Here is a 12,057-nt window from a genome sequence, read left to right as displayed (position 1 = left end):
GGTCAACAGGGGCCCTTCCTGGAGGTCCTCATTGGAGCAGCAGGGGCCCTTCCTGGAGCTCTTCACTGGAGCAGCAGGGGCCCTTCCTGGAGCTCTTCACTGGAGCAGCAGGGGCCCTTCCTGGAGGTCCTCACTGGCTCAACAGGGGCCCTTCCTGGAGGTCTTCACTGGAGCAGCAGGGGCCCATCCTGGAGGTCCTCACTGGGTCAACAGGGGCCCTTCCTGGAGATCCTCACTGGGTCAGCAGGGACCCATCCTGGAGGTCCTCACTGGGTCAACAGGGGCCCTTCCTGGAGGTCCTCACTGGGTCAGCAGGGGCCTATCCCCTATCCTGGAGGTCCTCACTGGGTCAGCAGGGGCCCTTCCTGGAGATCCTCACTGGGTCAGCAGGGGCCCTTCCTGGAGGTCCTCACTGGGCAACAGGGGCCCTTCCTGGAGGTCCTCACTGGAGCAGCAGGGGCCCTTCCTGGAGGTCCTCAGTGGTTGAGTTGGGGCCCTTCCCTGAGGTCCTCACTGGCAGAGTGTGGGGACTTCCCAGGACATCCTTGTACTTGGGAAATCACCATATTACATGGCAATCATCACAAGGAACTTCCAAATGTACCTCTTCCTCTTGTCACAGGTTGCCTGTGACATTCTGGTATTTTCTGGCAGGATGTGCTGATTTGCTTTTCACGCACATGAATTGGGCTCAATTTGAATGCAGGTACAGGTGACATACCTAGGTATGCTGAGCAAGAGGAGCAAGCCACATGGAGTCCAATGTCTCCCTGCCCCTGGGCCTCTCCTCTTGCACCTGGCACTGCCACTAGAGTCCTTTGTCTGCTCACTGAAACATCAATCTTCCCAACAGCCCGACCGACCGTGGCTGCCCTCTGATGGAAAGCTGCCACATGACCGGCGCCACCCGCTCCAGGGCCCACATCCCTCACTTGCCACTTGGCTCCTCGCCGAGGAAGGAGGCTCACTGTCACCTCAGTGAAGGGTTTTGAGTAAAGGCCGTTTTTCTCCGAGTCCACGTGCCATCTGTCCATTTCTTCTTTCTCTTGACTGACGTGTGGTGAGAGCCAGTACAGACTTGGGGAAAGTCGTTTCATTTTGAAGGCAGCCCTGGAACAGGCAGTGGACTGAACGGCCAGCTGGACGAGGCCCCAGGGCTGGTGAGTGGCAGTGCTCTCCGCAGGGCATCTGCAGGGAAGGGTCCTCCTGGAGGCTCCTGTTCAGCCACTTAGCAGTGAGTAAACATTATCCTTTAGAAAATCAGTTTTCTGGGGCTTTCATATCAACAAAGCATTTCCCAGTAATGGTAGATAATTACTTTGTATATTTGGGCAAATGGAGTCTGTCTTTGCGAGGGAGACGGCCCTTAGATACGGAGTGAGTCCAATTGGATTCACTGTCCAAGCCATGAAGAAATGGGTATCATGCAACGTTTAATCTTGTGTGAAACAGAAAGATTAAACTGTCAATATTAAGGATGAAGAGCCGAGACGAGCCCTCTGAAGGGGCGCACTCGCGGAGTGCTCGGATGATAGGTTTGCCTGGACTGATCTTTCCCGGAGATGCGGTAATTAGGGACAGAGCACAGCGTTCTGCTCACGCTCCCCACACACCCGCCAGTGCAGGAGGAGAGGGCAAGGCCTTGCTGTTTGTGTGCTGAAAGGCTTCAATCCAGGAGAGACCTTGGAGAATCTGTTTTCCATCTAGGTGACTGGATGAGATCTTGACCCTGAACTGGCTTTTGAGTGGACCTGTGAGAATTTATGCAGAGAGAGGACTGATGTGTACACGCCAGAGAGGCGCTGCGCTCTCATTAATCCCCCAGTCTCTCACATACAGTCAAGAGAAGCAGAAAATTGATCCTTTCAAAGCCCGTCTTATGAGAATTTGCTTTCATGAAACCTAATCAGCAAGTGCTGATGGGAACTTTGCAGAAATGTGTTCTTTTAAACCCGGACAATCAGAGTTAGCTGCATGGACTCAGTAGCCGGCTCCCACCGACCCGCACAACCAGATCTGCAGAGTTGCTGCTGAGAACGGATCTGAGACAGCTGTGGCTCTGGCAGACAGGAAGCCCAGCCCTGCCTGCCCAGGTGGGCAGAGGCAGAGACCCACTCAGGAACCGAGGCCGGGGCAGAGGGTCACCTCCGCTCCCTGTCCTCGCCGGCCTTCCCTCCCACTGTCCGTGCCCATGAGTCCTCTCTTCCGACAAGTATTGCCAGGCCATTGCTTCTTCCCGGCCCCACCCTGGCTCAGACCCTCAGCTCCAATCATCCTGTCTCATCTCCTGAAGACTTTTGTCCTCAGGCCACCATCACCTAGCCCCCAGCCACCTCTGAGCCACCGTCCACAAGGCGGGAGGTCACTCAGACTTACTCCAACTGTGTCCTCCAGGTTGCTTGCACTCAGAGTAAACCAGCTCATTGAAGCCCGGCCTCGGCTCCCACACACCTCTGCTTCTCCATCAGCTCCTCTCCCAGAGACCAGCGCCACCACGGCCGGCCTCCTCAGCCGCCCGCCCTCCCTGTGTGGACGCCGGCCTGTGTCCTCCCCACCACCCGCCCTTCCTGTGTGGACGCCGGCCTGTGTCCTCCCCACCACCCGCCCTCCCTGTGTGGACGCCGGCCTGTGTCCTCCCCACCACCCGTCCCTTCCTATGGGGACGCTGCCCTGCCCGCTCCCCACCACGCCATGCTCTGCAGCTCCCAGAGCAGCCTCCGCCCTCCCCAGCAGCTGCTCTGTGGTCTTTACCACCCTCTGCAGTGGCAGCCGTGCCCTGTCCTGTGGGCACTGGTCCCAGGACCCCTGCCGATACTCCAACCGGTGAGAGTGGTGTCGTTCCGTGACAGCCGTGCATCCTGTGTCCTCGTCACCTGCAGGTAAGCTGGGATGCCTGCCACAGTGCATGCCGTGCGGCTGGTCCCACTCCACTGTTCAGGGAATGAGAAAAGCCCACTGTGTCCGACCAGATGCGAGAGAAAGCCTCTGACCTGGGCTTGGCTGGACCCCGGCTGCAGAGCCGGGCCGCACGGCCGAGGGTGGTCTGCTGTGAGCTCACCTTGCTCTTTCTTCTCTGTCCACGGCCCCACACCCGACAGGGCCAGCCTCCTGAGGCAGAGACGGGGGCTGTCTTGGTGGCCGTCACATCTGCGTCCGTGAGTCCTCCATCAACGTATGTGGAATGAATGTACGACCCTATCAAAACACAGCTCTTAGAGGCTGCAAAAATAATTTAGATGAAGTTCAGTTTCAGGGGAAAACTGCCTGTTTTGTTTTGTATTCCTGTTCTGGAAACATAGTTTTCTTTTTTTCTTTACTTGAAGATAAATGTGCAATTATATCTAATATTCATAAGGGGACAGGAAAGGGAACAGACAATCTCACATGCTGCCATCATAAGCTAGCTCAAAGTCTCTCTCTCTATTTATACGTACATATATGGTTTTATTTGTGAGTGGGTGAGCCAGATTTCTCTCTGGAGGGAGCTGAACCCTGCTGGAAGTTCTGCGCTTTTGGCCACTTAAGCAACAAATGGAGCAGAGTTGTTAACTTGTCCCCAAGTGCCACATCGATTGCCAAAGAACATGCAGGCTGGTTGTGCCCACTGTGTACATTCACCACACAAAACAAGGATAACAGGCTCGCAGAGCGTGAAAGCGTTCTTGGCTGGCATTATCGAAATCTCTTACACGTCAAGACACAATGAGAAAGCTGAGAAGCCTATTTTATACCAATGGATACGGAAAATAAGATTTCATGGTCACACGTACGTGTTAAGTACACAGAATATTTTACAGTGTCCTTCTATGTTAACTTCAAGTGCTGTTTTCTTGTTATTCACTGGCTAAAGAAAATTCAGAAAGCATGTAAACAGCGCTTAACAAATAAACCACCATCATATCACACTGCCATACCTGCCAAAGGTGTACATTTGATTCCACAGATTTTAAAATTTAAAAACTCAGCAAGCATGATTATACTACAGATATAATGCAAAGTTCAGATAAATTTTGAATAGAAAACAATTGTTTTTGAAGGAATCTGCTGCACCCCAGGGACTACAAGCAGTCTTGTCTGCAAGTAGAGACAGTTTGATAGCAGTTTTATAAAATGTCTTAAAATGCACACGAATATCTGATGCTTCCCAGAGACCAGCACCAGGCTCTGCTGAGGGCCACTCACCCCGGGCAGCAGAGCAGTCTGCCCAGCCAAGCCTCGGCACTGGGGGTGCTCACCTGGCACAGGGTCCTCCTCCCCAAAGCCTCGCTTGTCCACATGGAAGAAATCTGGCCATCAGATGTAAAGCACCTGACCAGGTGGGCCAGGAGGCCGGCCAGGTGTCCTGGTGCACGGAGGGGTGTGGGTCTCTCAAGGTGACCCTGGTTTGCAGGCACAACGTGCATCATGCCCCTGGGGGTCTGCACATGCACCTGTTATGTGCACACGCTGCACCGGACTCTGAGAGGGAAAGCAGAGAGAGCAAAGAATCAGAAAGACCCTCTCAGCTTGTCCAGCCAGAGGAAGAGGTATGGAACCAGCGAGTGCTGCAGCTCAGGAGGAACACACGGCACAGACGCAGAGATCTGACGGAGAGAGACCAGCACTGCCATATCAGGGCACAGGGCGCGCATCCAAGAGCCTCCGGCCTCTGCACGTCAGTGGGACACCCCCTTGTGCAAAGCTAATGTGCCCTTGAGGCTGGGGTTCCTGGGACATGACGAGAGCCACACTCTGTGGAACTGGCTCCCCCAACACATCTCAGGATGGAGGCCGACAGAGGCGCGAAGGGGAGGCTCAGGACAGCCGGCTGCAGGCCCAGCAGTGGCCAAGGAAGGAGGAAGGGTCCCTCTGTCAGCACACACACACATCCGTGCACACAGACCCACACAGGCAGACACGGGCCTTGGTCTGGCGCATGCAGGCAGCTGTCCTCTCTCAAGCAATGGAAACTCAGGTCTCATGGTTCTGGAGACTGAGGGCCACGGGGCAGCCAGCAGAGCAGCTGCACAGAGGGCGTGCTGCTGAGTGTCGCCCACTGTCATCACACATGGCATGAGAGGTGGGGTCTCCCTGGGCTCTGTTTTTAAGGGCACCAATGCCTTTTGGGATCACAACCCAAAGTCCCACCTGATGTCCACAGGATATGTCCAATTCCTCAGCTGGAGAAAAGCAGGCCCTGAAATGCCAATGGGAAGAACCAAGTTACCCCGAAGGGGGACCTTTGTGACCCTTCACATAGAGAGCCCGGAGCTCAGGGAGAAAAGGATAATTCCCTGTAACCACAAAACCTGTAAGAACGAGGTCCAGTTAGAACTGGTCAGCGTGGGCCAAAGGACCTAGCGTGGTCATGGCAGGGGGGACTTGAAGTCTCACATCATTCTGTTTTCAGTCAAGTGAAGAGGTGGACCCGGGCGGGACTCTCTGAACCCCAATAAAACTGGAGGGCAGGAGGGGCCCCTCTCTCCTTTGAGAGTGTCTCCCTTTCCCTCTCCTGTTGAGAACTAGAAGCTCCAGTCCCACTCCACAGAGGGCTCAGTCTCGGCTGCCTTCCCAGGGGTCTGCACGCGCCCACCTCCGTAGGAATCGTGTCAGACCAGTGGGAACAAGACAGAGGGCTGAAAAATTCAGTCACCGACTTCTTCCACTGGCTCACAAAGAATTCCAGACACACTGAAGTGGCTGCCAGTGTCCTTCTGAAAGCAAGGACACACACGTGGCACCGGAGCCCGAGGGCAGCAGCAGCTGGCCCTGCCCCTCGGGACTCCCAGCCCACCTCCAGCCCGTTTCTTACATGCTCATCAGCAGGGGCTCCTCCTGGAGACCCCTGTTCAGGTGCAGAATGGACCCTCTCAGCAGGTTCAGGGTGAGGCCTCAGGGGTTGTATTTCTAATGAAGCCCAGCCTTGTGCTGCGCTGAGGATGGGGCCTGTGGCCAGTGACATCCCTGCCCACACAGAAGTGGCAGATATGGAGGAGAAGATACCAGCCACCTGCTCCTGTGAACTCCACGCTTACAGAAGTGGCAGATATGAAGGAGAAGGTAGCAGCCGCCTGTTCCTGTGAACTCCATGCACACAGAAGTGGCAGATATGGAGGAGAAGGTACCAGCCGCCTGCTCCTGGGAACTCCACGCTTACAGAAGTGGCAGATATGGAGGAGAAGGTAGCAGCACCTGCTCCTGTGAACTCCATGCACACAGAAGTGGCAGATATGGAGGAGAAGTTACCAGCCACCTGCTCCTGTGAACTCCATGCCCATAGAAGTGGCAGATATGGAGAAGGTAGCAGCCACCTGCTCCTGTGAACTCCATGCTCACAGAAGTGGCAGATATGGAGAAGGTTCCAGCCACCTGCTCCTGTGAACTCCACGCTTACAAAAGTGGTAGATATGGAGGAGAAGCTACCAGCCACCTGCTCCTGTGAACTCCATGCTCACAGAAGTGGCAGATATGGAGAAGGTAGCAGCCACCTGCTCCTGTGAACTCCACGCTTACAGAAGTGGCAGATATGGAGGAGAAAGTACCAGCCGCCTGCTCCTGTGAACTCCACGCTTACAGAAGTGGCAGATATGGAGGAGAAGGTAGCAGCCGCCTGCTCCTGGGAACTCCATGCTTACAGAAGTGGCAGATATGGAGGAGAAGGTACCAGCCACCTGCTCCTGTGAACTCCATGCACACAGAAGTGGCAGATATGGAGGAGAAGGTACCAGCCACCTGCTCCTGTGAACTCCACGTGCACAGAAGTGCAATATTTGGGATGTGCTTATCAAGATGTTTCTCTGAGCAGCCTGTACCTGGTCTTCAACTGGACTCTGCATGGATCCATCCTCACGGCAGTCCACTGGCCCCTGTGGGGACCAAGGTAGGGATTCAGGATCATGGCATCTATGGGGCTCTCAGTGAAGGGAGAGTGGGAGCTGGGAGACGGGGAGCAGGCGGAAGGACTGACCTCAGCTAGAACCTCACTCTGGCCCGACCTGCAGGAGCTCCGGAGCAGGCACACCCAGTGCTCAGAACGTCAGCTTCCCAAACATCGTAAGGGAAATCACTGCAACGGTGGGTCTGTGGCAGGCGTCCTCCAATGTCCACGCGCCTGTGGGCAGCAGTGCGGTCTTCCATTACTCCGCTGACCGTCCCTGCTGGAGCACGGCCATCCTTCTCTGCTGCACCGGTGCGCGGGCCCCAGGCCCAGCCGTGCCGCCTTCCACGTGGCATGGGACTCTGGGGTTGCTGGTGCATCTGTGGCACACCCAGCCTGCATGGTGGCTCTCCGGCCACGACGCAGACCTGCTCAGTGTGGGGCTCCTTCCCTTTGCCACCAACTGTGGCTGACGAGCACAGGCCAGGGCAGCCTCGCCCCTCAGCCAACGTCCTGCCTCCAGTTCCACAGATGGGTGCTGACAAGGACGAGGGAGGTGGACGGCACCAGGCAGACAACGGCGGCACCTCGAGGGACGCAAGAGAGACTGCCCTTCACCAGTCACAGCATGAGATCTGAGAATAACCAAGTGTCCGGACGTCTGCCACACGACTGAATGCGCCTGCAAGGAAAGGTCAACTTGAAGGTCAGCTGGATGCTTGAAGGGGATTCGCCCAGTCAGAAAGCATGGACCAGAGGACACTTATAGGCCATCTGCTGCTGGCTCCATGGCCACGCCTGTCATCCCAGCGTCTTGGGAGGCCGAGGCAGGAGGATCCAAGTTCAAGGCCAGCCTCAGCAATTTAGTGAGGCCCTAAGCAACTTAGTGAGACCCTGTTTCAGAACAGAAAGTAAAAGGGGCTGGGAATGTGGCTCAGTGGTTTGCACCCCAGGTTCAATTCCCAGCACACACACACACACAAGTGATCTGCTAAAACAGCAGAGATGTGCAGATGGAACCTGAGTTCAGGAAGCAGGCCTGGACTCCACAAGGGAATCAGGCACTTGCTGCTCAACCATCTTTCACCTGTCCAGTCTCCTCAGAGCCCAAGCTCTGCCCCAGGGTGCACCGTTCCTGGGACCACCCAGGACGCCTGTCCATCACTTGCAGCCGTTCCTGGGACCACACCCAGGACGCCTGTCCATCACTTGCAGACATTCCTGTTGGGGCTCCTGGTGTTTTGCTTTCCGCCCCTCGTCCAGGTTCCCTCTGGCTGTGGCGGGAAGTTCCCAGCACGTCCAGCTCACCCTCTTGCCCCGCGGCTGTCCTGTTGCCGCGACAGCAGATGGTAGACAAGCATTTGTTTGCGTTAAACTTAATCAGCTACATTTCCAAGCCCTGTTTTAAGTGGCATGTTCTGGAAGCGATGCTGAAGGGGTTTGGCTCCAAAGGGCTCAGGAAAACCTGACCTTGGCTGGCAGTGTCTGCAGTCTGATCTCGGGTGGGTGACAGGCAGGAGCCGATCTGCCCAGCGCTCTGCTGCGGCTGGGACCAAGGCGGGTGCCCGCGACACGCTGCTCTGTGCTGCCCGCCAGCTGCCGGGTGGCCCTCCGGCCAGGGCTCTTCCCGAGCAGCGCCTCCAGTGTGCCAGGGACAGTGATGGCCGTCACTGGGGCACAGCTGCTTGCCTCCAAGGGCTGGCATGTCACACTGCCCTTTAAAGGTCAGGACCCACAGCAGCCTGAAGAACGCCACCAACGCGACGCGGTCCTGCCGACACCGGGCCACGCGCACCGCGCCGAGGACCAGCGAGGCTCCTACCGGAGGTCGGACCTCCCAGGAGCGCGTGCTTCAGGACCCTTCTGAGGAGGGGGCTCTGACGTCACTCATAGACCCGCTCCAAGACAGACCTACCTGGGCCCATCTTATCCTGCCGCTTCCCACAACGTAAGGCCTCCCTCCAGAACTGTGATCAGAGGACAGCAGGACTTACAGGGTCTTCGCCATGAAGCTGGAGGCTGAAACGGGCAGATCCCATCCCGCGCGTTATCATGTAGAATGAGCCCCACTATTACGTGCAGCTACGCGCACAGCGGAAACGTGAAACCGTGCACAGCGATTCAGGACCTGGGAGCGAAGGTGCGTGGGCCCGTTTGAGTTCCTCGCACTTACCTCGTTGAATGGTTTTCTGCTTCCTTTGGTGCTTTTTGCTGTGGTCAGTGTCCTTCTTGTGCACTGATCCGCGATTCCCACGGCAAGCGAGGGCTCTCGGCCCAGCCAGGGTCTGGCCTGGCACTGCCGGCTCTGGCTCACTCCTAGCTGCAGGCCTCTGTCGTGAGCTGTGCGCCCAAGGCTGGAGCCCACTGGCACTGAGAGCATCGCCCAGCTGCAGGCCTCTGTCGTGAGCTGTGCGCCCAAGGCTGGAGCCCACTGGCACTGAGAGCATCGCCCAGGTTTGGAGAAATGAGTGGTGGAGAGCAAACCCGGCCTCAGAGAGAACCAAGAGAAAGCAAAAGAACACCAGCCATGTTCCCACCACACTTACTTAGCATTCAGATCCTTAAGGTCGATTTTCTGTGCATGTGTATGTGTGTACATGTACATGTGTGTGGATGTGTGTATGCACGTGCTTGCATGTGTGTGCATGTGTTTGTATGTGTGCAGGGGCTCACGTGCATGTATGTGTGTGTGCATGTACATGTGTTTGGATGTGTATGCATGTGCTTGCATGTGTGCGTGCATGTGCATGTGTGGATGCTCTTGTGCTCTCTTGCAGCCTGCGTTATCGACACCTATTCACATGAGCACGTGGCTCCTGGCCTGCACAGGTCATGACACTCCACTGTTGGTACAGAAGATAACTCGCTACTACTCAACTTACCGCACGGAGATGCAGAAGTGCTTCCCACTGTTCCTCAGACCTGGGTTAGGGATGACAGTGCTCCTTGGCTGGGCACTCTCGGAATGTTTCCGACCTGAGGACATTGTGGATCTGCTCAGCCTATTCTGTTGGTGTCCCTGAGGCTGCTCCCTGTCAGGACAGCGAGCTCCCTGCTCCCTCCCTGCTCCCTCCCACCGCCAGGCAAACCCTCAGGCTCTGGGGACCGCTGGGCTGCGGGTCTCTCAGGGCTGCCCTGGCGTGGGAGTCCACAGGCCACACAGGGCTTCTCCCCTCCACTGGGGCTGCCCACCTCTCTCCCCTTGGCTGTCCTGCAGGGTCTCACTTGAGGTCCGTGTTTCAGGGTCCACTTTCTTCCCTATGATGAACCCAGGGCCCGCAATCACCACGGTGAACTGGCAAGCGCAGCTGAACTGGCTTCCCGACCTCCACACAGCTCACACTCGAGGCTAGAGAATCCTGCACTTGTGGTGGGGCCTCACCTGTGCATTGCGCCTGTGCTCTGTGGCTCGCTGACTTCCTGCTGTCCACTGTCTTCCTTGGCCCCTTTCTTCTCCTTCTGCCAGTCTTTGGTCACTCCCTGCTCAGCTGAATTAACATGCTCATTGCCTTCCACACCGCGAGCTGCTCTGGACGTTGAATTCCTTGAGCTGTGTGTTCCTCCTTCAGGGACTGCCCTCTCTGCTCCCTCCCCGCTTCTCTCCTTGGCCTGTTGTGAGCAGGGCTCCCTGCCCACCTCCTCTCTGTCCCGACAGTGCGCACACTCTCCGATGCCATCTGCCTCCTTTCCTGGGGTGGTTGCCTGGTGCAGCCTCCGCCCTTCTGCCCTCTGCCCTCTGCCCTGTGGGTGGGGCCGTGTTCTGGAAGGGTCTTACCCAGCCCTGCTTCTCTGCTTCCAGCTGCATAAGCGGAGCTCCTGCCTCCCGGCCATGACGCTCTGCCTCGCCTCAGGCCACAGCCACTGGGCTGGAGACCATGGGCTGAAGGCCCAAATCACCCTTTCCTCCCTTGCCTGTCCCCTTGGGTGTCTGTCCAGGGATGGAGACCTGCCTGGAGGGCCTGTGACACAGGATAGAGGCGGAGCCGCTGACGGGGCCAGCGTGTGCACAGTGACGGGGCAGCAGTGCCTCCCAGCCCGTCAGCGCCGGACAGGAGCTGCCCTCCAGGTGGAGGCCAGTGGACACTACAGGGCTCAGCAGATGGACTCAGCCTCCACAGTTCAGCCCTGGTGCCCCCCAGCCGCGAACATGGAATGCCAGCCGTCACCAGGGGTGTGCGGCAGGTCCACAGGAGGGGGCCAGAAGGAAGAGCCACAGCAGATGCCAGCCCTCTTCAACGCCAGGCCCCTGTGGAGGAGAAAAGACCCCTTGCAGGAAGGTGGGCGCCACCGGCAGCAAAGCCGATTTCCCAGCTGCAGACTCGGCAGTGCCTGGCGCAGTCACAGGCCTGGCAGCGGCGGGCGGCTGGGAGAAGCAGCCCTGGGAGTTGGGCTGTTCCAGCGCACCTGCAGGCAGGTGAGCCAGGCCTGTGTGCAGGACCGAGTAAGCACCAGGGCCGCCCCCGGGGGCAGGTGCTGACCCCGGGGTCAGGCAGGGTCAAATGCAGGATCGGACCACGTCCTTCCCTGTGCTTCGCTCCCAGGTGCGCCTGCTTCCCAGGTGTGAAGTGTGGTCCGCGGCTGCCACTTTGGAGGCCAAGCCTTATTTTGTGTGGGATCCGCCTAGAGCAGGGGCAGCAGGCCCTTCCTCCAGGTTTCTGCCCGCGGCTGCCTATGCACACGTGTGGCGGATCCTGTCCTGGGCCTCAGCGCCGCCTCAGCCCCGACACACCTTCTCTCCTGCACTCGGTCTCTTCTTGCTCTAGACCTCCGCGCCCGCTTACTTTACTTTTGAATGCAGTGTATTCTGCAGAGGATCACTTTGGACTCCTAGATGTCTAATTTTTATGACAGCTGTTAATTTAAAAATAAATAGAGTGCTTTAGGCTGAGTTTTTTTTTTTTGCCTCAGCCAACGGAGAGAGGGACAGAGACGGGAACCGCGAAGACCTGCTTGGGATGCCGCTCTGAGCCTCGGTGTCGACGAGCCTCCTGGCTGTTCCTCACCCCAGAGCTGGCCAGCGCCGGGGCCGCAGCCCTGGGCAGGGCCTCGGTGTCCCCGCTTCCTACGGGAGCGCTGGAGCTCAAGGCAAGCGCAGCCCACGCTGGACGATCAGGCAGCACGTAAAGAAAAACCTGGCGACTGGCAGGCTACAGGTGGCTCCCCCATGCAGCTGGGAGGGGGGCCCCTCGGCTTCGAGGCAG

At 57.4% G+C, this 12,057-nt stretch overlaps 1 long non-coding RNA gene across 1 annotated transcript; it reads right to left on the bottom strand.

Annotated features, from left to right (window-relative positions):
* Positions 1 to 438: 438 nt before the first annotated feature.
* Positions 439 to 5,607, bottom strand: LOC306650567. Its single transcript, XR_013760965.1, has 4 exons — positions 5,128 to 5,607; positions 3,059 to 4,458; positions 1,319 to 1,751; positions 439 to 1,227 (listed from the first exon to the last, which is right to left on the bottom strand). It is a non-coding gene; the product is annotated as an uncharacterized lncRNA (long non-coding RNA).
* Between the last annotated feature and the right edge of the window lie 6,450 nt (positions 5,608 to 12,057).

The sequence above is a fragment of the Sciurus vulgaris genome, assembly GCF_902686455.1.
Source record: "Sciurus vulgaris genome assembly, chromosome: 19".
Taxonomy (NCBI): Eukaryota; Metazoa; Chordata; class Mammalia; order Rodentia; family Sciuridae; genus Sciurus; species Sciurus vulgaris.
The sequence above is the reverse complement of the archived record's forward strand: the minus strand, read 5'-3'. Positions and strand labels throughout refer to the sequence as shown.